Source organism: Fukomys damarensis, unplaced genomic scaffold, assembly GCF_012274545.1.
Source record: "Fukomys damarensis isolate Sample0158 unplaced genomic scaffold, DMR_v1.0_HiC HiC_scaffold_28, whole genome shotgun sequence".
NCBI classification, from domain to species: Eukaryota; Metazoa; Chordata; class Mammalia; order Rodentia; family Bathyergidae; genus Fukomys; species Fukomys damarensis.
The window spans coordinates 9058897-9084234 of record NW_022900940.1 but is presented as its reverse complement, the minus strand read 5'-3'; the positions used below and the strand labels follow the sequence as shown (position 1 = coordinate 9084234).

General features: G+C 38.5%; 1 protein-coding gene across 1 annotated transcript in view; it reads right to left on the bottom strand.

Moving 5' to 3' along the window:
- The window catches only part of Chl1 (cell adhesion molecule L1 like), a 188972-nt gene extending 167058 nt beyond the window's left edge, over positions 1 to 21914 (bottom strand). Inside the window, exon 1 of the mRNA XM_010629959.3 lies at positions 21455 to 21914. The gene's annotated coding sequence lies outside the window, so the exon portion shown is untranslated. The remainder of the gene's footprint in view (positions 1 to 21454) is intronic.
- Between the last annotated feature and the right edge of the window lie 3424 nt (positions 21915 to 25338).

Below are 25338 nucleotides of genomic sequence, written 5' to 3'. Positions count from 1 at the left end.
AACTCTGCACTCCTGGCTCTTTTCCTGCATGCCTTTTTCCGTACTGGCTCAGCTTGAAAGGCAACTTCTCTGAGAATCCTTTCTAAAGTAATTTAGCCTCCCATTTTTCACTATCACCATCTTTTGTTTCTTTCCTGTAATGATTTTATGTGTTTACTTATTTATTGGCTAACAGTCTTAGTAATGGCAACTCTGGGAAGGCAGGGAATCTGTCTTTATCAAACAGTTCAGCACAGTGCTTGAGATTTATTCACAGTTTCATAAATATTTCATGAATAAATGAATGAATGAGTGACTCTGGAATCAAGCTACACACACACACACACACACACACACACACCCCATTTCATTCTAGAAACTAGCGTTACTCCTCTGTCTAGTATCTGTAAGCATAGTTATAACACCATAGGCAATTTCTTTTCTGATATTGTTCTTTCCTGACACGAATCTGCTCAAACCAAGTTATCCAGGAATTGCACAGAAGGTAATGCCTTTCCCAATGCACACAGGACTAAAGGGATGAAAAAAAAATCAAGCTACTATAATTTCCTTCATCTGCAGACTTTCAAATTGCTAATCAGCGCAAGCAGTTTGGAGCAGATTAAGCATAAAAGGTTGCTGAAATGGCACATAACTAATTCCAGGTGATGGTGATTTAATATCTTGTCATCCTAGTGAAAATATTGACAAAGGAGAAGAATACAGTATGGAATCTTTCTGCATTGCTGATTTACATGTGAGCTCCTGTAGATCTGTTGCTGAAGGAATTGGCAAATGACACATAGAGAGATGAGCTGAATGGAGGAAAAATAATAAAAAGTTTATTTTGTCAGCAAAGGGTCAATTTAATTTAAAAAGGCTGTGTCAGTGATTGACCTCCCATCAGGTTGTAGCTTCCTCTTTTATAGGGTTTTATAGCCTTCATCTCATTCAGGTGGTTACATTTCATTTTTTAGTTTATATTACAGTTACAAAATAGTTAGCTTTAACCCAGACATAACAGTTCCTTTCAGTTGGGGAGTTTACCTTAAGTTTTTTTAGCTGTCTATTCTAGTTCACAGGAAGAGGGTGCTCAAGGTCAGGGATGAGGCCAGATGTCCCACTTCATGGTCAGTGCCTCCAGTGTGTGTTAATTTTGAACTAAACAAATCAGATTGCTGTTAGAGACAGCAGAAGTCATTTTACATTTTTTTAAAAATTTTGTAGGTTTTTAGATTCCGTACAAAAGTTCTCTCTATCACATCTACCAAGGCATTTCCATAAATTAAGATTGGTGAAGAAAGGAAGACTGGGGGTGGCATCCAGAAACCAATGCCAAGTTCAGAAAATAGTTTTCTAGGTATAAATGGCCACATTTAGGTGCCCTTTCTCAAAAATGGATAGTGGATTTTAGTTGATGGGATCTAATGTCTATGGAGGAAATAAAGCAATTCAGATCTTCTGGTAAGGCCCCATCTGACTCAACACAAATCTACACCCAAAGTCTTACGTTTTATAGATGGGTTTAGTCTGAAATTGACTTTCCTAAGGTCCAGGGGCTAAATTTCATGCATAAAAGCAGTCTGTTACAATGTACTGAAATTAACTCTGATAAGCTTTATGAAGGAGAATACTCATTTAAATTCTTCTGATCACATTAAAAAGAACACACAAAAGTGAAGAGATATTGATATCTATAAAGGTCAAAATTTAAACCATATGATATCAAAGACGAAGAAAAAATATGGTATTTACAATTATTGAGTCAAGTGTATTCAGATAAACTTTCATTCTTAATTAGCCAAAATTTAAATACCATTAATATTTCCCCCAATAGCACATCTATTTAAAATTTACCACTAACACATGAGTGTTTAAATACTATCTGGTTAGTTTTTATCTCTCAGATACTATACAGTAGTCTTTTTTAACACATTTTTATTTACACTTTTTGCTGTAGTTTGGCAATCAGATTTCAGATCCCAGGTTATTATGTTTCAAGTATATCTGTAGCTGTGTCATCTCATACAGAAAAATCATTATGCCAATTTCCAAAGGTGTAACTTGGCAGTTGTGAAAATTGATAAAGCTGACTGATTCATAAAACCAATAAATAAAACATTAGTGGAAATGTGAAAATGAAAAAGAAAAATTTAGAAATCATAAAATGGCAAACTTGGAAATAAATTTATCATTGAATGATTTAATAGATAGCAATGCACTTTTTTCAAAAGTCACCTGGTAAAGCTCTCTAGAGAAATGCTTCATAGCACATAACCATTTTATAATTAATCACCTAGCTCATGCCCAAGAAATGTCATTTTTGCTGCTAATAGATAGCAAATTCATAATTCTGAGAGATTTTCCCTTTGTTAATGGATCCTTTATGAGGAAGTGTAGCCTAAGAGAATGAATTCAACACAAGCGATGGAATGTAAGTTTGCAAAAGAGCACTCATGTATGCATGTGCATGTGTGTATGCTATGTATTTAAATTCTAAATTTTATGATTTCTAAATTATGCTTTGTCACTGTTTCCTCATTAGCTGAACATAATTAATCTCTGCAAGGGTCCATTCCAGAAGAGAGTTAGAAGTTTTGCATCACTGTAACCATTGCTTTAAAATTATAATACCATATTGTGCTCTTTCCTCTTGAAATTTGAATAGGTTATATTTTTAGTACTTCTAGATAGAAATGTAAAATCCATACTACTCATAGAAAAAACTTCATTATTAAAAGTGCTAACAAAAGCAAGGACATCCATTACTAATCAGTATTGTAGGTATTCCTGTTCATATGTTCTTTCAAAAGTAAAATGTCTTAGAGTTGTACATTTTATTTAAATGCCAAGTACAAAAATGATTTACATCCATTATTTAAGCATTCTTCTGACCAACAGTAGAATAATATTGATAATGTCGCATATAACATCAATGTCTCTTAGAAGATGTGCAAAACATTTTTAGTTGAAAAAAGGTAAAAAGATTATACAAATACAAACAATACTTAAGAGGATCTTGACATTTCATAGTTTGGCCCTAACATTTGAGGTCCTTAAAGTTATTTTTTTACTTTAAATGAATAATATATCTAGTGAATAATCATCAAATATCTTTATCCAACTTGTTCTGTACTTCCAGGGCTAGGAACCAGACTCTAGAAGAGATCAGAGGTCAAAGAGTTGGCAGTACTGTGCAATATAGAGGAGAAATCAACCTAGCTGAAAAATAAGGTAGGTGCTGTGTTTCTCTTCTGTGAGCAGCTGATTTCTTGGTCATCTTAAAATAGAAAAGCCCTGAGTAGGTCATTTTAATCAAATATCGCTATGATGAATATGGACATTCAATCCTCCAACTCTCTTTCAACAAATCAAATAAGCATGAGGTTGACTTGCCAAACAGATTGTGAAGAGATTCATCTTCTACCTTTTTCATTTGTGTTTGACTTTCTTTGACATGACTCCATACTGGAAAGGGCTCTGTTTTTTAGCATATAGAAAAGTCCTTTCTAAATTTGGGGAAAGTATTTAGATTACATTTTATTATATCAGAAGTTTTTCTCAAAGAACATTTGACTACATTGTGATAAATATTACTTAATATTAAATGTTCATTACAGGAATTGAACATTTATTTTGCTTTAGAGAGATGACAGTCACAATGGAATTCCTTCTTTGTTTTTCAAAAGCTACCTTTTCCTTTATCACTTTTAATAGTGCATCAGGTGAAAGTAGTTATTGGCTAGAATGATCAAACCTAGCACATAACTTATATATGCCCATTGAACCTTTACTATTTATTTTGCATTTCACTTGAGTCCATGTCCCAGCTCTTTCACTACCCTGGAGGTTCATATATCTTGAGTATCCGGACACACAAAATGCATATATGCTCATCTAGATTAATATTTTCTGGGAAGATACTTAGTGGTGATCTGTAACCATGCCTAGGCCAGCCAAGGGTCTAATTCACCTTGAGATTCATCTGTCAGGAGCAGAGATTTCATAGATCAGAAAATTCATAGATCTTCATTTAATGATCAAATCCAAGAACAAAACAGAGGAAGAGGAGTGTGAGGAGTTTTTCTTGGGGGTGTTTTTGTCTTCCTTGTGTCTGACTGCATCTCCATAACAGTATTGTCGGTGCTGAGATAATTTTAGAATGAACTCAAGGCAGGACATAAGCGAACACCTCACAGACTGGCATTCCCTGTCAATTCTGTTTTCACCCTTCTGTGTACAGTACACACTGAAAGTCTCCTTATTAAAGTCATTAATAACACTTTGACTTTACAGGTGTCCTCATTTTATAGAGTAGGACTAAAGCCTAAATTCTTTGACAGGCAACAGTAACAAGCAGAATTTAATAACCATGGGTTGCTTTCATTGTATTAATGTTTATGTTTACTTTTCATTGTTTACCTCTAATACTGGCTTTTCATTTACAGCTGTTAAATAAAACCTCCACTTCAAATCAGTGTATGTTTTTCTTTAACGAGCCAGATAAAAATTTAAGCGAATTAGAATACATAGCACAAAGTAGCAAAGATGGAAAGTTTAGGAAAGCATAGTCTTAGAGAATTGAAGATTTTCAAATGACTGGTTATTTTAGGAAGAAGGAAGGTAGAAAATCTGTGTGAGAAGGCAGGAGTAGGAAGTTATTGTGTCAAAGACAGTCTCTAAGGATACAGGGACATAGAGGGGAATAATGAAGGCTGTGTCCTGCTCGATGTGGAAACCAAGCGTCACCGTTACTTGGCTTGCAAATCCAGGGAAAGCCAGGGGAGATTTCTCAGGGAAAGAGTGACATCATGGCCAAAGTGACAAGTGAGAAAGAGGATTCCAACAGAAACATTTAGAATTTAGTGGAGAAGAGAGACTCTAAAGGCAGAAATCCCTGTGTGGGTAGTATTTCTGTAGTGATTAGAAGACTGTATAAAGAATATTCCAGAATCACTCATGAAGAAATAAATCTGTATGCAAAGGAAAAAGTTAAAACAAATTTTGTGATGGCTTGAAAGTCAAGAATGTACCAAGGGGACTAAAACTGGCAACTGCTAAAGTAAAACTGTACACTGTAGGAAAGGCAATCTCTTCCATTGTAAAAACGTACTGAGCTTTATCAAAAAAGACCTTGGAAAAATCTGAGACTTGCTTGTGTTCCAAGAGCCCCAGTAATTTTAAGTGAAAACTCATTGTAGTTCACTGCGGTTCACCCTTCTCAGACTGTTCTCATCACTATTGTATAATCTGAAAATGAAACTTGTTCAGAAAATTTTCCTTTTCTTAGTAAGACAATCAGAGAATCGGTGGCTGGATGATTTGTCATTTAATTAAAGTTGAAATCATGCAGCTTGAGTTCCAGTTTGATTCTAACACCATTAGCTCCATCGAAACTCTTGAACAATACTAATCTTTCCCTGCTTAATAGATATTTATTAGAAGGCTGTAATTAAATGATGTATGAACACAGTGGTTTTCATTCAAAGGTAATTTAATGTATTACCTATGTGGAATTAATTTGCCATAGTGTAGCATTTTAGGGTCACATATATTGCACTGTGGGAGTAGGGTTTGAAATATGAAAAATATATTACAATATTCTATAATTGCTTTCTGCAAGACTCCATGGGGGGACATCTAGCTATATTTATCAGAATGTAATATAAAGATTCAGAGACATAAGAATGACAACCTGCACGATTTCTATGCACTGTGGGAAACATGACATTACCCAGAAGGGAGAATGAGTTGCAGGATTTGGGGAAACAGTGAGGTGAAGGTGGTGAGAACACAAGTTGAACCCAATCAGACATGGCAGCAGTCCTTCATCCATTATCAGAGAGCTTTTGAAGAGAAAGAAATAGCTCTGGGAAGCTCCCTGCAGAATACTCTTGACCTCTGCGCTTCACAACACTGCTGAAAGACATAAGGATAATGTCGGTACTCATCACCCATTAGTCCCCCTACAGTCATGCTTCTGAGACTTGCAGGTAAACGGGGACCTGCTGCTACAGAGAAGTGCATCATCATTTCGGGGCACAAAGCCGGCTTCCTTTTTTCACTTGTGGCTATTATGGGTAAATGGAAGGAAATGGAGAAACTGTTCTGGTCCTCTTGATGTTTGATTCTCTGCTTCTTCTTCGTTACGGTTTTTACCTTGCTCTGTTTCACTGCTTTCACGAGCCAACCAGCTTTAAGCATGACCCTCTGCCATGAGCTGAATACCATGAAATCATGAGATAAATTAAAATTCTCTTGTTTTAAATTGTGGATGTCAAGTATTGTAGCCAGCCGGCGGATTCAGAAATTGGTGACAGAGAGGTGGAGTCATTGCTGTGAATATATCTGATTGTGTAAAAGCCTTTAGAACTGATTTGCGGGAGGAGTTTGGAAAGGCTAGCGAAATCCTAGAATGCAGCAAGCAAAATCCAAAGATGATTTTGTTCATAGCTCAGAATATCAGAATGGTGATAGAAATGGAGACAGTAAAGGTTAGGCTCAGGAGATTTCAGTCAGTGACAAGGTGTCTGTTGGCAGATGGACTAGAGGTCATGTGCGCTACACTCTGCCAGAAAATTTGTCTATATTTTACCCATATCCTGAGACTGTGGAGGAGTGAGATGGAGGACAGTGAACGATTGATCTGATGCAGGAAATTCAAAGGCAGTACGATGTTCCGGGTGTGGCATGGGCAGAGCTGGCTGATTTTAGTCCTATTTGTAGTGGGAATTAGGGGCAAAGAAGAGAAGAGAAAAAAATTTCAAACTTTAATTTTGACCCAGAAGAAACCATGTAAATCTTTGGCCAATGGAAGCATAGCGGCTTAGTATATTAATGCAATTAAAATGAAGTCAAGTACTTTGTATAGTAACAAAAAAAAAAATCCCTTGAAAGTTCCTTAAGAATTAACAAGATTCCCACCCAACGGAGGTTCAGGCATGTGAGTGTCAACCTTTTTTTTTTTTGGTACTGGGGATTGAACTCGGATCCTTGCACTTGCAAGGCAGGCCATTGAACCGCTGAGCTAAATCCCCTGTGAGTGTCAACCTTTCATTTGAGAAGAGAGTCTCCATGGTCCCTGCTCAAAAAAGGGCTTCCTATGGGATCGGGTTCCCAAGATTCATTTCACTGTGCTCAATCATTCGGGCACTCAGAAAACACTATAACGATGGTCTGAGGGAACTAACTGCTGCTTTCCCTGGCAGCAAAGTTGGTGCACACATGATTCTAGTTTTACTGGAATTCAGGAGTTGTAGAGTCAGAAAGGATTTCACTTGGATTTCAAAGGAAGGTCTTGGGGTTCAGGCTAGGAGCCCCTGAGAAAGCAGTGCATAAAGTTGGGAGAATGAAGCCAAAGATGCAGTGGTGATCCTAGAAAGTACGAGATGCCAGGACTCTGAAATAGCTGCTGAGAACAGCTGTACGCCCAAAGCCAACACAACAAAGAGGCCATGTGCACTCTGTCCAATGATGCCATAGGGCTAGAACTGCCAAAGCCTTTAGGAATTCACTTTACCACTGTATGCCCTCGATGCCATATGTGGAGCTACAAGACATAATTTTTGCCCTGCTGGATTTGGGCCTCTTTTTGATACTATTCTTTTCTATCCCCCTCTTGACATTGTATCTGAAGATTAAGTACACTTTAAGGAGATATGTTTGGGTATCAAGTTGCCATGTTTTGCCAGTGAGAGTGGAATATCACCTTGATTTGTTTTGGGATTCTCCAGAGGGAATTGGTCCAGCACCCTTCTGGGTGTGTCTGGGTGGTTCATGGAGATGTAGCTGTTTCTTGGCTTTGCTTCCGACTGTTATTCACACCATGGAAGCAGTACGTTATTGAGCAAAATTGCTCTCCTTGCGGCCACGAAACTAAACAAAAAAAAAAAAGCTTGGAGATACACTACTTCTTTTGAGGAAACACCCGCAAACACCTAAGGACTTTCTGCTGGGTTCCACTTCCTAATAGTTTCACCACCTCCCAGTAAAGTCACCCTTAGGACCAAGCATTCAACACATGGACTTCCGTGAGAGTTTATCCAAACCATGGCAGCACGTTTAAGAGCCCTTCCCACTTACTCCTTCCTGTCTACTAGAACCCCCCAGGAAAGTGATTGGATGAGTCCTTTCCTGGAATCCAGACTTTTCCAGGACTAGCCTTTGAGAAAACTCATGCCTTCAAGTTGAATTCTTAGATCCCAGAGCAACTGTATAAAAAGTCCAGTGACCTTGCCAGAAATAGCAGTGAAGAAAACCCAGGCTATATAAAAAGGAAGAAGAGTCCATAAGGAAAACTTTCTTACCACAGAACCAGATATAAAGTCAACCTGGGGGTAACAGCCTACTCTTGGCACTCCCTGAATGCCACCATAGGACCACAGTGGTTGTCAACTGAGCGGGACAGAAGAAATCACTCAGCTGATCCCTGCTTGAATGCCTGATCACTACAACGTGAGATTTCACACAATGATGTTGTCTCACGTTATTGCTTAAGCTCTGGGTTAGTTTGTCACATATCAGTGGAGAAGTAGAACAATGTCCCTTCATGTTTTACATATACACATTTCACAGTCATTTTTCATCATTTCTCCTCTTAGCTACACACAAGCCTCCAGGTACTATTCTTCCTCATAACAAGCGGGTTATTTATTTCCCTGCTGATACCCTAAGAATTACATATGCAAAATACTTATCTACTGAATTCACAAACTGTTTTAAGCCATATGGTAAATTCCCTATATGCCGTTGAACAAAGAAAAGGGACAAAAATAGTATGTGCTCAACTTTAAAATCAGTAGAATAAAGAGCATATTTACAAAGCATGGTCTCCTTGGGTGATAGTAATAAAATTTCACTCTGTGGTACGCCCACAGAGGGCAGTGCAGAACCCTAATGCAAGATCTCCTACCTCAGATCATTATAAATGTGTTGATTCTAAAAAGAAATCTTTGAAAACATTTAGTGTTTTGTTGGGGATTAATATCTAATACTGGTAAACTGCTAAACTATTAGGAAAGAGGGGTTGTAAATGACCTGTACTCCGATAAGTGATATGCCACATTTTATTTCTTTTGTTTGAAATTATTTCATAATCTGTTCATGCCTTGGGAGCATCCATATATACCTTAGGATTTCAAGTTGTCTCTGCTTACTCCTTCTATTCCTCTTCCTGGTAGAAAAGATACAGGCTGTGACTTCCTTTGTCTGTGAAGGAATTTGCAAAATTTCTCTTATACATCCTAACTTACATTTTATAACACGTTATCTCATAAAATAAAACAGTATTAAGCTGATTAGAATGGTTCTAAGATGAAGGTAAAAAGTCACTAGGGTGGGGGATTTAGCACAGTGGTGCCTCTGCCCACCTCACAAGCACAAGGACCCGAGTTTGATCCCCAGCACCCCCTCAAAAAAGTCACTGACTGGAGAAAATTTCCATATTCAAATTTTAGATATTGGCTAAGTATTTAAACAATGGAGGTTTTACTTCACTCACTATCACTACAGTTATACATCTTATTTTTATTTGTTGTGGTAAATGGCTTCAGAAAAAATTATAATTGTTTTGGCAGTATGGGAGAAATATTCACACTATCCTGTATCATTCCACACTTTAGTCCATCTACCTCGATCAAAATGCATTGAAGTTGATGGGATTTAATACTTTTTGTTAATTACAATAATTTATTAATTAAAGAACTAATCTGTATAATCCAGGGTACTCCAATTTGTTTCTAATATTTGTGAAGTAGGGATCAATATATAAATGTTTCAATTATTTACTTGAGCTTTAATAAAAATCTGTGAAATAGTACACAGCCTTTCATCATCCTCTTGCATAAACACATACAACTACTCAAAAAAATCCGTTTCATTTATAACACTAGTGTTAAACAAGCAAAAAGGCACTGTAAAACAACGTTCAAAAATAATAGATGGAAATGTAAATCTGGTTGAATAAAAGCGTTGAAGCTTGTCGTCTATTTCTTTCACAAACCACAGAAATAAAAAAATGAGACCAAATTAATCTACAACTGAGGATAGAGTCTAGGATTTTGCAGAGAAGATCAACAAGACCCAAACTCATTACTTAGATGAACATGGAACATGATGACACATGCCTTTCTGTCTCTTCTCACCGGCTCTGGATTTGGAGGGGCAAAGGATATAGAATACATGTTTAATTAAGGCAGTAAATACTAGGCTGTAGGAGGTTGCTTTATTGTTAAATACGGTAATGGGTTTTTAATAGCTGTTGTCCAAAATTACACTGGAGAAAAATGGTTTATTAGTAATAATAATTGCTGGCACCTTTATCTTCAAAGTACTTTACAAATATTAGCTCATTAATCCTGTAGCTGCCACTGGAAAGGCAGTGGTAAGTATAGTTCTTATTCCCAGTTGACAACTGGTGAAACAGGAACACAGAAGTTAGTTTTCAAAGATTCTGGGCATCCAGGCCAGTTTCCAATTTAAACGACTCAGACAAGTGTCTATATACGGACGATGGCATGCGCTCTGATGACGCCCAGTGCTTCCTTGAGGAGATAGTGGTTAAGGTCGAATCTAATTTATTTGAACCTGACTCAAAGAAACACATAAGTCACCCCTAAATTGCTTAATATCGGTCCTTTAATAGTACAACAAGAAGATCAATTGTGTTCAAAGTCTACTCAGCCTAATCAATGACATGCAGAAATGTGTGTGCATATAAAAGCAGACTGTTGAGACCTTGTGAAATCTAGCTCTTCTGAAAACTTCTAGATGTCACAAAATGAAATGGAATAACGTCAAACTGAAAACTTTTAGTTTGGTTATTTTTACCCATTTGACATACCCTCTTTATAGAAAAAGTATATGTCTCATATTAGAAAGCAACAAGAATGCCTGCTAGACAACTGGTTATGCAAGCATAGGTCATCTGTGTTAAAATTATTATTTTTTGTTCATCTGTGTGCTTATTTTAGTGGGAAAACTTTTTAGTTTTTTTCCATTGTTACAATATATTAAGAATTCCTCATATCTTTACACTTTAACATAATAAGTGAATTTTTGACTTTTTAATAGATATATTATACAAACAAGTTTAAAAGCCCTTATATTTTGAAACACAAAAAGTAAATGTTCTTTTACAAAGCATGTGCTATGCTCCAGAGAAAAAGGCAGGAATCCAAACAAAAGCCTTATGGAAAAATCTGTTCTGTTTATAACCCAAGAAAATGAGATCACCTACCCAAGTTAAGAAAATATATTCTTGCTATTTTTATTATATAAATGAAGCATTTTGGAGCCACTCACCATTTGAGAATCCTATTTATATTTTTCACATTTTAAAATACATTAAGATTTACTTTAAATAATCCAAACCAAAAAATTTAAATCCTCTCAAAACTCATAAATATATTGTTCACACCTGGAAAAGACTTGCATTTCTTTCTTCTTTAGCCTGTTCTTAATTGACATCTCCTAATAAAGACAGTGCCATCATTATGATTGGAGTCATTTTTAAGAACTGCACGGTTAGGATATGACATCTGCCACCAATTACTATCTTAATCTAGAGTGGCAGATACTCACACCTTTGTAGATATGACAACCATGTAATGCAACTGGTTACATATAATACCCGGACGGGAGGAAAATCTATTCATATTGATACACAGAGCAACAGAAATACCACTTCCATGAAAAAGAAACTTTAATTAGTGGTAGTTAGCAAAGCTTTGAGAGGATGAGATTTGATTTTACATGTACATTGGTGCCCAGGGTCTGGTACAGGAATAGTGAGAGCAAAAAAATGTTTCAATGACAAGCTTTTGAAAGAACCATATGTCCCCTTTGTACCAATGTATTCCCGGGTAGCAGACATTCACTATTAATCTCTTGCATTAAGGAATTTTTAAAAATCTTTTAAAATTACCTCATTCCTAGGATAGTATGCATTATCATTTAACTTCTTAGGAGCATTCCTTTTTATGTACTTTCTTCTTGCTTCCCTGGCACAACTGGACACAAAACAGCTAAGTTTGCTCACACACAGCAAAGAAGAATGCTAGTCCATGGTGAATATCATAGTTGGAGAATCCTCGAAGGGGGCACTGATTGATACTGTACATTTCGAAAATGAAAATCCAGTAGGGAAGAGAAAGCCTGCTGAAAGACTAGGCAGGGATCATTGGTAGTACAAGGTAATTTAGGAGCCTGTGGATTAAAATCACCTCTTTCTGAGTTTGAGTCCTACCTCTGCCACCTGGGAACTGTATTGTGTAACCTTGAACTAGGACCTTTTTTTGTCTGTGCCCCTTAGGTTCAAACAGATATTATGATGATAGTACTTTCCTTAAATCACTGATGTGGAGATTGCAAAACACACTGTACACACCTGATAATCATAAATCATGGCCATTGGAATATCTGCCTGTCTCAGCCCCATCTCCAGAACATAGGGGTTATTTATAAGCTCTTTTGTAAGGATTGGTCAATTTCAGTGTCTCGAAGCGTGCACACACACACACACATACACACACACACACTCAAAAAAGTGCTATAGAATTAAGAAAGCTTTGAAAAGTCTAATTTCTTTATCTTTGAGTAGGACTACATTCAACCCTGGAAATATAACTGGTGACGTTTTAAATATTTCTCCTAGTCTTGTTACAGTCCTTAGTTTGCACAGTTACTCTGAAATTATTCAAAAATAAGATTCACTCACAGTTGTACTTTTTCTTTTTTAAGGGAAAATCTGAAGGCAACGGAATGAGTTATAAACTGGGTTACAAATCAGGATATCTGAGTTTAACTTCAGCTTTTACTATTGCTTAGCTGATCTGTTTGACTCAATACCAGTTTTTCATCTATAAAATGTGCTAACAGCCTTTTTTCCCCTCCATGTTGTAAAAGTTACATGAGATGATATAGAAAATTTCTCTAAAAAGTATAACAGACTCAAATAATGCAAAGTATCATCATTTTAATAGAACTCTGAAAGTGCAATTTTCTTTTATTTACCCATTGAGTTTATTGGTATTTTAGGTATGCAATACAGTTACATTCATTATTGGTATCTTGAAAGGTCTTGGTTCTCATTTTTTCCCCTTGTCCCTGTTGCCCATCAGTTGGAAACTGGATAAAGAAGATGTGCTTTTTCTATAAAATGGAATACTAGTCAGCCATAAAGAATGAGAAATTAGATTCGTTCATAGGAAAATGGATACATATTGAGGATATACTCCCAAGTGAAATAATTAATCATACATGTGTAAATAAAGAATAGTTTCTCTGGTGTGAATAAACTATACATAAGATCCTAATGAGATAATTGACAACGTGAAATAGGAAGAAAAGGGCTAAAGGTGTAGGGAAAGTGGGAAGGGCAGGGGAAAGGTAATAAGGGAGAGGAAAAAATATGAAAAAATGAAAAAATGGTAATAAAGTGTTTGCAAGTGCAATTTTCTGATTGAATGGAAATGCAGTTTCAAATGTTACAATCTCAGGAAATGTTGATGTTTATCTTTCCCCATGCCCTTTCTTCACATGAGATGGTTTATTTCTTTTGAATGCATTGTTGTGTATCCCACGAGATGATATTCTGTCACTGTACATTCTATAGCAAAAGTCTTCCACTCAATAGCAAACCCTAATCATAACCAACTCTGACAAAATTGGATCATTAAAACGTGCCACAGACTTCTAACCCATTTATGTTATATAGTAGCAGGGAATATATCCCTTAGCCTTAGTGTCTTAGTCACAAAGGGGACAAAATAAACAAGACCTACAAATTAAAAGAGGAAAGATTGATTTTTTTTTTATTCACCTTTCCGAAGTTTCAGTCCATGTTGCACAGTTTCAAACACATAAAAGGCATTGTGTGGAAGGGTCTGTTAAGGAAGAAAGCTGCTCAAATCATGGCGGCCAGGAAGCAGCAAGAGAAGGGAGGGGCCAGGAAAGAAGAGATACGCTATTGTCCACCTTCCCAGCATCACATTCAATTACAGCACAGTCAGGATTCAATCTCCCTTCTAAAGCTCCATCATGCGACTGTGAGGAGACACTCTCTGTCTAAACTGTTACTGTGCCTAGAACACATTCCCCACATCAGGATGCTACAAATGCACCTCTGACCTATTTCCTTATGCTTCTCACTTTAATATAGCTTTGCCAAAAAAGAGGACTACGCCTTCCACACATCCAAATTTCCAGGTTACAGTGACATTTCAGCTGGTAGACTGCTCGCTATATGTGTCCCAGACCTGCTGCTTACAATACCTTGCGTTACAAACACCACTGACAGCAAAAGCTTTGGTTGGGAAGAATCTTCTGCTGAAAATTTACACCTATTATCTCAGAGGTTGTCTTTTGCATTCCTCTCTTGGTTGTATTGGCTATCACCTTAAAAAGCAGACATAGGGCTGAGGATTTAGCTCAGAGGTTCAGTTGCCTGCTTTGCAAGTACAAGGACCTGAGTTTGATCCCCAGTATCCCCGCCCCCACCAAAAGCAGGGATAATGGCAGAGAAAGGACAATTTGTTTTGATGATTGGGGTCCATAGCTGAAATCTACTTCTGGACTTAGGCATATCCATCTGGGGCGGTTAAAGATGGGAGAAGAGAGGAATGACAAAGGAAAGGGTGAGGACAGACTTTTGCGGGGAGGAGTCTTACTCTGCAGCTCAGACTGATCTCAAACTCACAATTCTCCAGCTTCACCTTTCCAGAACTTAGATGATAGCACCTGAATACGGCCTTGAATGCAAACATAACGATTTTCTGTTTTCCACTGTTTTGGGCAGTTCAAGCTTTCTCTTTAGTTATTCACACCCCGTACATTTACATCCTTTCCAAATGTGCTAAGTATTCTCCATGGACCTGCCAGATTCAGATCCATTTTCCGCGTTCCTTCATCCTACTTTGTTCAGGGAAAACTCACCTTTCAGAACACTGACTCCTCTCTGGCAAGGCTCCTTTGCCCTCTGGCTGGCAGTGGTTTCCATCACTCTGAAGGAGTGGTGATCCTCAGATAGAAAGGCAACGTTGCCTCTTGTTTAAATAGCTACTACATTCATCTATCAAAAGCCATGGGTCCTATCTGGTACCTGCTCCAGAGCTACTGGTCACACCTCCTTCCAGGAACTTCCTCTCTCATGGAGAAGGGTAGCTTCAAGCATGCATTAGCAACATGTGCTGATTCTTTAGTTAATTCCCTTCAATTGCCCCTTCACAGTATGAATAAGAAATGCCAAACTGAGGACAGATTTTGCCCAAACACAACACAAAACTGTAATTCTGACCATCAAGAGTACGTACCTTTTTGTTTCAGCCAATGGTACTCTCTATAAGTGGGGCATTCAAACCCAATGATACAAGAACTTTTGTCCAAGAAATACCAATTTTTAAGATCTCCACTTTTTACATGTTGACTGAAATTTTTCTTAAACATTCTTTAGATCAAATGAATTAAATATTAAAGTTGGATTCAGTCCAAGGGATATTGGTTTCAATTCTAAATGACTATGTTGCCCCTTTTTAATTTTTTAAGTCTATTTTTTAACATCACATGAATAAAACAAAAATGGTTAAAATTCTCACCTATACAGAGTTTTCTTACACAGTAATTTAGGACAATACCTCTTACCCCTAATTATAAATCTCAAGATAAGACAGATATATATTATAACTCAAAAGTCAGAAATCTTGATGTGTGAGCCTGTTCTAAAGGTTTGAATCTAGAGAAATCACTTAATTTTAGTGTGTCTTACTCTATTCATCAAAATCAGGATGGTGACCTCTTTCCTATCATCTTCAGAGACATTTGCTGAAAAATAAAATTAGATTTCATAGTAAACAAAATGTGCACTTGAGTTTTTCAGAGGACAAAGTGCTATTTAAACCAAGAGGATTTATTAAGAAAATCCTCAGGGGTTTGCCAAAGCTTTCTTTTTTCTTTTCCAACTGCATTTCATAACACCAAGGTAACTGTGACTCAATATCTCAAGCCTAATGGAAGACCTACCCAAATTTAAGGTGATCATTGTCAAAGCTGACGATATTTTGGAATCTCACTAGAAGCTTTCACAAATCCAGCTGCCTGGTCTTCATCCCCTGAGATTCTGATTTAATTGACATAGGTTGGCAGTATTAAAAAGCTGTAGACAGTTCCAATTCCAGTCATACTGTAGAATCACTACCCATAAGAACTTTCAAACATGGAAAAGAATCACTATTTATATATATGCATATAATTTCAAAAGTATCCACATTTCCATTTATTAGCACCACTGATCACAACTCACATTTTTAACACACACACACTGAGCAAGATATGGAAGTATAACAATTGTTATAATAAAAAGCTAGAATTTGTTGAGTACTTAAAAATGCTACAAAGCCTTTCTGTATATAATGCTCACAATTACACACATGAACTAATTAGTGATATTACATCTCTGATTTCCATAGGAAAAAAATCAGTCTTACAGAGATCAATAGGACCTATCCAAGGCTACATACCCATTCCTTGGCAGATCTGGGTTTTGAACTCTGGCAGCTGATTATAACGAATGAATTTAACCACTAGACCAATTTGCTCACCACTGTGCCAGACACTATAAGGGTTTATGAGACACATAAAATGGAACTTGTGTCCTCAGAGTTTATGATATGAGGGTGGAATTTTGATGCACACTAAAATTCATAGGCTGTATAGGAAAATCGCATGGTTATAGTCCCTGGAGTTAGGAAGAAATGGGTCAGAAGATGAGCAAACAATTGCTTGGCTGATTTCCTACTTCTGCAACTACAGGGAAAGTAAGATGGAGCCAATATCACAAGGGAGAATGTGATAAGCCCACCAGGAAAAGAAATGATGAAGTGAATATTTACACCTACCCTGAAATTACCTAATTGTCAGTTCAAATGTCAAACCATGAATTTGGAAGAACTCATGTCCCCTCAACCTCTATTTTTGATTCTTTTGAATTTTTTATAAACATACCACACTCCTAATAATTTGACTTTCGAAGGGATAAACAAATCGCATTCTCTGGTGGGAAAAACTATATGAAAATGAAATAAACATTGTTTAGAGAAAATTTGAAAAATCGGAAGCAGAATATGCTTTCTCATGGTTTTAATTATCTAAATACAATAGTAAGGTAAGCAGGACCATTTTTTATCCACAATAAATAAAATCTCAATTAGTTATGGTCCATTTGTGCACTGACTAAAAATATTCATTAACAAAACAGAATTTTCTAGTTTACTGGATAAATATACCAGAAGAAATTGCAGAATAATATTGGGTTGCCAAGCAACCACTGCTCTCCTCTCTCTTGTTTGTGATCAATCCAATTCATTCATCAAGCTTCCTAACCCAGTGCTAGAGAATTCCAAGCAATTTATTTCTTGGGAAAATTATAGTGACTTCTGGCAACACAATAACACTTTTATTCTCAGAAGATAAACTTAGATGTTCTTTTGATCGAAGGGATGTGTTAATTCATTATTCTCTACGTGGTGCTAATGAGAAAGCTATAATTAACTAACTACACTATTGCGACACACATAAAATAAACTGCAGCAATTAGTAATGTTTAAGGTGTTAGCCAGCCTCCAAAATTAGAAAATACAGAATCTTTCCCCCTAATAAAGATGTAGAGAAAACAGAAAGCACCCATATCTAATTAAATTGAGAATTGTTTCCAGTCCTTTCCAAGGGAGGGGGAAGAGGCTTGTGATCACCAATATGTGAGAGATTTCACTTTAATAGCAAGGAAAATGGCTCAATGCCAATTCTACCTGTAGGTAGACATAAAATGCTGGGGAATAATGTAATCTTTTCTTTCCAAGAATGCTTAGCACAATATTTTTCCAAGAATGAATAGAAAGAATATTACACTTTCACTCATTAGCCGTGTTAACTTAGCATATTGTATGTAAATCACCATAATAATTGCATTCTCTTCACACTGAATTAGTTAGAATGAAGCTGTAATCAAAATGCTCATAATTGAAAATATAGCATTCTCAGACTTGGGTTTGTAGCAATAACAATGAATGCTGATTGAATTGGATGATACAGTTTCTCACCAAAAATAGCCTTCAAACAGAGACGAGTTCATCCCCTTGATTACACCTTTTCATGTTAACTGTCCTCCCAATTCAGGACTCGAGGCCTCCTTAGCATCTTCATGTTTTCCTATTTATGTTCTTTGTCTTGGCCTAACTTAAGCCTTCCTAATGCACTATTGTTTATAGAAAATATAAAATGGTCAGAAGCTACATTTTGTTTCTACAATATACCGTATGGTATTACACTGCTGTCTGTCATAAATCAAGGGGTAAACTAATTTCTAATAAATGTAACATTTAATGCCAAAGCCCCTGGGAAACAATATGTAAATTATCCTGAGAGTTTCTGATAAGCTGTCACGCTAATTCCTCAAGGTACCTTGTAAAGATGACATTCACTGTGAAGATGAGAGTACAGCAAAAGCCAAGCTTGCAGCAGTACTCTACTACCTGAATAGATGCTCATGGATTTCCTGACAAGCATTCCTTCAAATCTGATGCCATTACTTCCCCCCTATTACTTAATTTTCCTTTATTAACTAAAAACTACTAAGATCACATATCAGTGTCTTTCACATTCCTTATTTAATTCTCCATAAAAGCAACTGAGGCTAAATTATCTCAACAAAGCAATTTTAGGCCAAAAGATCTCCTACCTTCAAAGATGTCAGGCTTCTGTCCAGCAATTCTTTTTTCAAATTGAGGTTTTTCATAAATGTCACTAAGGATCTTTGTGATACCAATATCTGTCTGACTTAACTGCTTCAAGTTTAACATCAAGACATGCCCATAATTTAGTAAGCACATTAAAATATTTAAAACTGGTTCATTTAATAGGATGCATTAAATTAAAAGTCATAAAATATATTATGCGCAGGATCAACTCCTGTCAGACATGCAAGGAGGTCCATACTACAGTCTCCTCTTCAGAGAAAAAATGGAACACTTATGAGACTATGCAAAAAAATCCACAGCTTTTTAAAGTATATCAATACTTTTTAAAGTATATCAATAAACATCTATAGCCTTTAAAGGATGGGAGTCAATGTGGAAAATAAAATAATATGGAAAATACATACTATAACTATAGTCCTGTGCATATGAAGTGAAATAGGTACAAACATACCCTGAAAGAGATTTTAATGAACTGCCATAGTCCATATTCACATCTCCTAGTAATGACTATTTGTCTCCTTTTACTCAGTAACAATATCATCCAATAACAACGTGCTTGCAGAGAACGATCATAGTCACATCTGCCATTACTAGATGTAAATCCAGCCATGAAATGGAATGTCAGGTTATATATTAAAGTAGAACCAGGTTAAATCATGAAAACTATAAGGTAGTGCATCACAGAGAGACTGAAATTAAGACAAACCTAACTCCAAGAAGGACAACTTGAAGGAGGAAGCAAGAAATCTTACACACAAAGCTGAAGAATAAGCTTGTCTTCTTGTTACCCAAAGTTTCCCCAAATAGCTTTCTAAATTTCGCTGACCATTAGTGTAATGAAAGCTTAACTTGACCAGCAATTGGTCAGTTTATATTTCCAGCTTACTACAAGCCAGAGTTGGGCTGCGTTGTAATAATATTAATATGAAGATCAATCTTTAAAATTAGAAAACACAGACTTTTGCCTTGCCCTCCATCACATCCAATTACTTGTGGATTAATATTAAAAGAAATGCAATCAACAACAACTAACTTTTGAACTATATGATGCATCAGACACGGGGTAAATTGTCTTAGTGGCCCGTCTCATTCCAGGCTTACAACAACCCTATACAGGAGGTGTAGATATTATCCCTATTATTTGGAAAGGGAAAGTGAGGCACGAAATAAATGGCTCTTCCAAGGCACACATCTCAGAGATGTGTGTTCAAACTCATGTGCGTGCCCCAGGAGACTGCCTTGCACTAATCAAGGTATTTTACAACTGCCCATTTCCGCACGCGCATACCCGCCCCCACCCCGCCTCGCGTCCCCGCGGGAGCGCGCCATCGCGCACGCGCCTGTGCAGCCAAACCCTTGCCTCCTCAGCGGGCTGTTCGGTAGCTCTCGCGGGAGGGGCTGAACCCCAGCGCCCCTCTCTGAGGGTTGAGCGGCCACTTCCTTGCTACGGAACCATCCAGACGGGCGCTACACACACGTCCTCCTCCGCTGCCTGCCACAGTGTTCCCAGCCACCCGATTTGCTGACAGCGCAACTACTCTCTGGGCTCGCCCCGGTGCAGCACCTGGGCTTGAATACCTGGGCCCGTGACGCCTTGGCTTCCCAGTTCCTGGTTTTTCGCAGAAATTCCTTAGCCCTGGTCCCGGCTCACAAGGAGCAAAAAAGAGTGGGAACGAAAAGACCAAGGCTGCCCAGCCTTGAGGCTCCAATCCCTGGTCTCCAAATTAATCACTTTCCCTGCTCCCTCTCCACGCACCACCAACTCACAGTGAAGGGGGGAGAGAGAGAGAGAGAGAGATAGAGAGAGAGAGAGAGAGAGAGAGAGAGAGAGAGAGAGAGAGAGAGAACTGTGTGTGTGTGAGTGTGTGTGTGACAGAAAGCGCGAGAGGAGAGAGAGAGCGAGAAAGAGAGAGGGAGAGAGAGAGGGAGGGAGAGAGAGAGGGAGAGGGAGAGACACAGAGAGAGACAAAGAGGGAAAAGGGACCATCCGTGACTGGCATCTCTAGCTCCCTGCGCTCGGCTACCAGGGAACCATGGCAACCAGGGCCGGCTGCCCTCTCGCCCCCACGGTGGTCTCCGGAGGTGGAGCGTCTATGCCTCCCAGATTCCTCAGACCTCGGCCAACCCTGTGGTTCAAAGAACCCCTGTGTAGGCTGGCAGCATTTTTGGAACCCCACTGGGATCTAGACCCCTCTCCTGAGAATAAAAGCAAGATAGGGGTTCGGGGCGCGGGGTGGTGGGGAAGGGATCCTAAGTCTCATAATCTAAGAGGAGACGGGCAGGGAAGACGGAGGCCAAGGCTGATTTCAAACTGTGCTGACCCTCGGACTCCGCACCCACGAGCGAGCCGGAATCTACAAGAAGATGGGAATCCGCTCAAGGGGATCCGAAGGGGCGGAGGCGGGAGGCGCACAGAGAGACGAGGGTCTTCCCACCGGTGACCCCATTTACTCTTTCGGACTCGCTGAGCTGTCTGAATTTTGTTTCTGATACCCGAGGTGGGCAGAGAAAGGAGATGTCTCTCAGGGTGGGGGCTGAGAGACCTCGGATCACTCCCATTCTGGGCAAGGATGGGCCCGTGATTGCGCACCATTCCCTACGCGTAACGGGCGGATCCTGGGCTCCCAGGAGCAAGCCCTTCACTCTTCCTCCATCTCCCCGCAACAACTGCCCGCTGGGAGAACTAGCAGAACCCCCAGAGCTCGCAGGGGACGTGCAAACCGACTCACCCGATAGGTCCGGTACCTTCCCTCCGGAAACTTCTCCACAAGCTGGCTGGAAGTGGGGAGAGGGCGCAGCTGGGTCCGGTGGTGGGCAGGTCCAGGAGTTGCTCGCCGGCCGACACCCACCGACCCGCAGCCGGATCTGCCCACGGAGATCCCGCCTGTCCCCTCCCGCTGTTGGCACTGGTCGCGAGAAGGCTGGACCTGTTCTGGCTGGCGCCGGGATCCACGCCCTCCTGCCGGAGACTGGCTCACGCCTCTCCTCCTCTTTTCCTCGGTTCTGCTCTGCCACCCCTCACCCACGCAGCTGATATTCCCTCCCCTTACACACTCCCTCGGGACAGAGAGAGTTTCAGCTTTAGGACTTTCATTCCCCGAAAATCAAGCGATGAAGCCAAAACTTTGTTTGTCATTTTCTGCATCTCTAAATCCTAAGAGGTAGGGCAGACCCCTTTATCAAGAAGACATTTAAAAGACCCCCCACCCGCAAGGTTTTGCTCAGTTCCTATGCCAAACCGAGTTGCCAGTCTGGTTTTCCCCCACTGCTACACGTTGGAGGGGTGTGGTGCCATGTGCCTATAAAAATTGTCTTCTTACTTTCCCTTCCTCATTTAGAGACGTGACGGGGCTTGTTATTAAATTTGCAAAAGCTACTACTACCATAAACTGTCAAATCCGTGCCTACAGAAACTGAGAGACTTTCCACTATTAACATGGTTTAAAATTTTCCTCCACTACTTCAGGAGTCCATATTTCACCACATTGTTCCACAATGTGTTTCCTACTTACTCTCTGTTAATTCACTATTATAGAGGAAAGCCTTGTGTTTATCTTTCCAATACAAAAAGCTACTCCTGGTGCCTTGTCAATTCTATTAACAAACAGAAATATTTATTTTAGGATCTCAGATATGAGAAAGTTACAGGGTTGTTTTTTTTTTCTCTTCTGTAAGTGATGTACATAGCCCTTTAATTTTCTGACATTTTCCAAAATATTGACACAAAATCATTGTAAAAATCCTGTTGCATTTAAGTTCTCTTTGATGGTAATAGAACTGTTGACTTCTAATTTTCACTCCACTAAGGCTGTGAGACTGACCTTCCCGTCTCATGGAGAGCCTTAAACAATGAGGATATTTAGGGCTGGGATCTGCCCTCAGATCTGGTTGCCTACAGAGAGCAGAAAGAGGGAAGGCAATTTAGGATCCTGCCTCAGAAGCCACTGCATAAAATATATTGAAAATGAACAAGTGGACTTTTACATTTTAATAATTGCTAACCTCTGAGCCTCAATGCTGACAGCTCCTGCGTGGGCACAGTTCCTACTGTCCGCATTGGGAAACTACAAACACAAGTGAGGGCAGGATTTCTCCTAGGTTTAAACTGTACTGTTGGAGTGATTTGTTTGCCTGAGGCATCATTATTCCTGTGGTGTGTTTCCTGAAGTAGAAGCAAGGAAAACTGAATGACATTTCAGCAAGGAAAATACTGTGCCTGTAGGAAACAATTTCCAAGGCTAAGGAACCACAAGAGATACACAAAATCAAGAGCTGTCTCAAGAGTTCACTACCTGGTAGGGAAACATTCAGTGAGCAAGAGATTCAGAACTGCATGTCGAAGAGAATGAGAGAGTTCTCCTAAATAAAGAGCCCTTTCTTTCTCTGAGGTTTGCTTGTGTGACAACGGATCATTAGAAATATGTCTGTATGTGTGCATATTTTTTTATTTTCTGTTAATCAGTCTCTGCTTTCTTTGTTAGAGTATAAGTGGAAACAATATATAAAACAAAACCTTTCTTTATAAATTAAATATCTTGAAATATATTAGCTAATAAGGCACAATAAGCTTAACTAAAAGATGAAGCATCAGTTCTTAAATATGGGTTTTTTCTTAATAAGTGTACTTCTCTACCCCGGCTACTGCATATAAATGTGGAAATAATAGCTGCCTCTGGCTTACTAGGAATGGTAATTAAGCCAGCATATATTCAACACTTTACCCTAGGCAACTGAGTTTTAAGGAAGAAAGGAGGGAGCAAGAAAAAAGTAGGGAAGAAAAAAAAAAGGCAGGAAGGCAAGAAGGGAGGAAAGAGGGAAAAAGGGAGAAAAGGAAGGCAGACAAATGATGAACCAAGAAAAACATCCTTTCAGAGTTATACAGAGCAAAGGCAGATGACTTTAATTTCCACATCCAATAAACACCACATGGCTATGATCTCCAAGGATGGATTCTAGTTTTATACATTATTAAATACAGGCAACACCAATAGGGTTTTCTGGCCAAAGCAACTCACAGCTTCTCTGCTTCAGCTTCCAAGAAGGCTGAAACCAGAAGGCAGCCCTCAGACTGGATGTTTGCAAGAGATTCCTTCTGCCCCTTGCTTTGAACCTCCCTCCTGGCTCCCATTCTACTGTCTGACACTTTGTTCAGATCCATTTCCCACTCATCACACCACCAGCTTCTACCAGGCATTGCACAGTAGCACATAGGTGCTGGAGAAAGACTACAGGCTTAGGAAATCTGATTGCGTTAGCTTGGAAAGGTGTGAATTTTCTCTCACACAACTGAGGACAGCCCTGTCAAGTGAATATACTACCATCAAACCACAAATGAAGGGCACTGAAGGCTTCTCTTGTGAACAGAAGCAGAAGGTGAGAGAGATAGGTCAGTCATCTGGAAAAAAGATAAAAGGTATGAAAAGCTGCTGCATTTTTCAGCTTTTACTGCTGATTTACTGCCTACCCTCAGCCTGAACCATCATTTGGTATCAGTCCCAGAGCTGGGGCCATTGGAGTAACATTGTCTTTTGGCAAAGCCAAGTAGCTAGTGATATGGCACCATTCCTAGAAAAATTGTTTAGCAGAAGAGCTGTAGTTTTAGAAATGACATTTCAGTCTAGCAGTGTGGAATAATCACAGATCGAGGAGTTTTCTGGCCAACTGCTGAAATAAGGGAAAGCCTGCTTTGTTTTACCAAGGACTAGATCCTTCAAAGGACCATGGAAGTATAAAGCAGCCACCTTTGGCTTAAATATTAATAAAGCTTAAAGAAGACCATATTAACTCTGCAGTTACACTGACAGCATCAATATTCCTTTAACTTGTCCTTTCATACAAGAACAAAAGAACATGTATTAAAAATCAAAGGACATTAATTCCTGGGCAAATAAAATGATAAAAATCTTAGTATTTTATGCCATGGATCATTAATATGTATGATTCTGCTCTAGAAGAACATGGAATCAGATACTTTCACTGGATTTTAAAAGGGCTATGTAATATTAGGGCCATTTATATCATTACCCTATGTATCTTAGATAACGGTGAGTGTTATCAAATCTCCTACCTAAAGGCAGCCTTTAATTACTCATGCAAAACAGAAAGATTTCTCATCCTCCAATCAGAAATACCTGCCATAGCTAATTTACTCTCCTATTAGTGATTGCTGTAAAAACCTCAGCCATTAATCATATATCAAAGTCCTGCGAACTGAATTCACTTCTCTGGTAAAGATTCACATAGACTAAAAGTGAAGGTTTGGAAAAAGATGTACCATGCAAATTAAAACTAAAGCCAAGCAAGTATCTACACTCTTATCAGATGAAGTAGAATTAAAGTTTAAAATTTCTGAAAAGCAAAGTCATTAGCTATTGATAAATGGATCAATTTTATAGACAGATGTAAAAAATTTAAGTATACATGCATTGAACCCGAGAATACAAAAATATATAAATCAAAGTGATACAACTAAAGACAGATATAGACCTACACAACAATAGACTTAAACACTCAAATTCTTCAACAGAGAGATATACAAAAAAATCAACAAAAAATCTCTGATTTTTGCATACTATAGAGCTAATCAAATTAGTAGCCATTTGCAAAACATTGA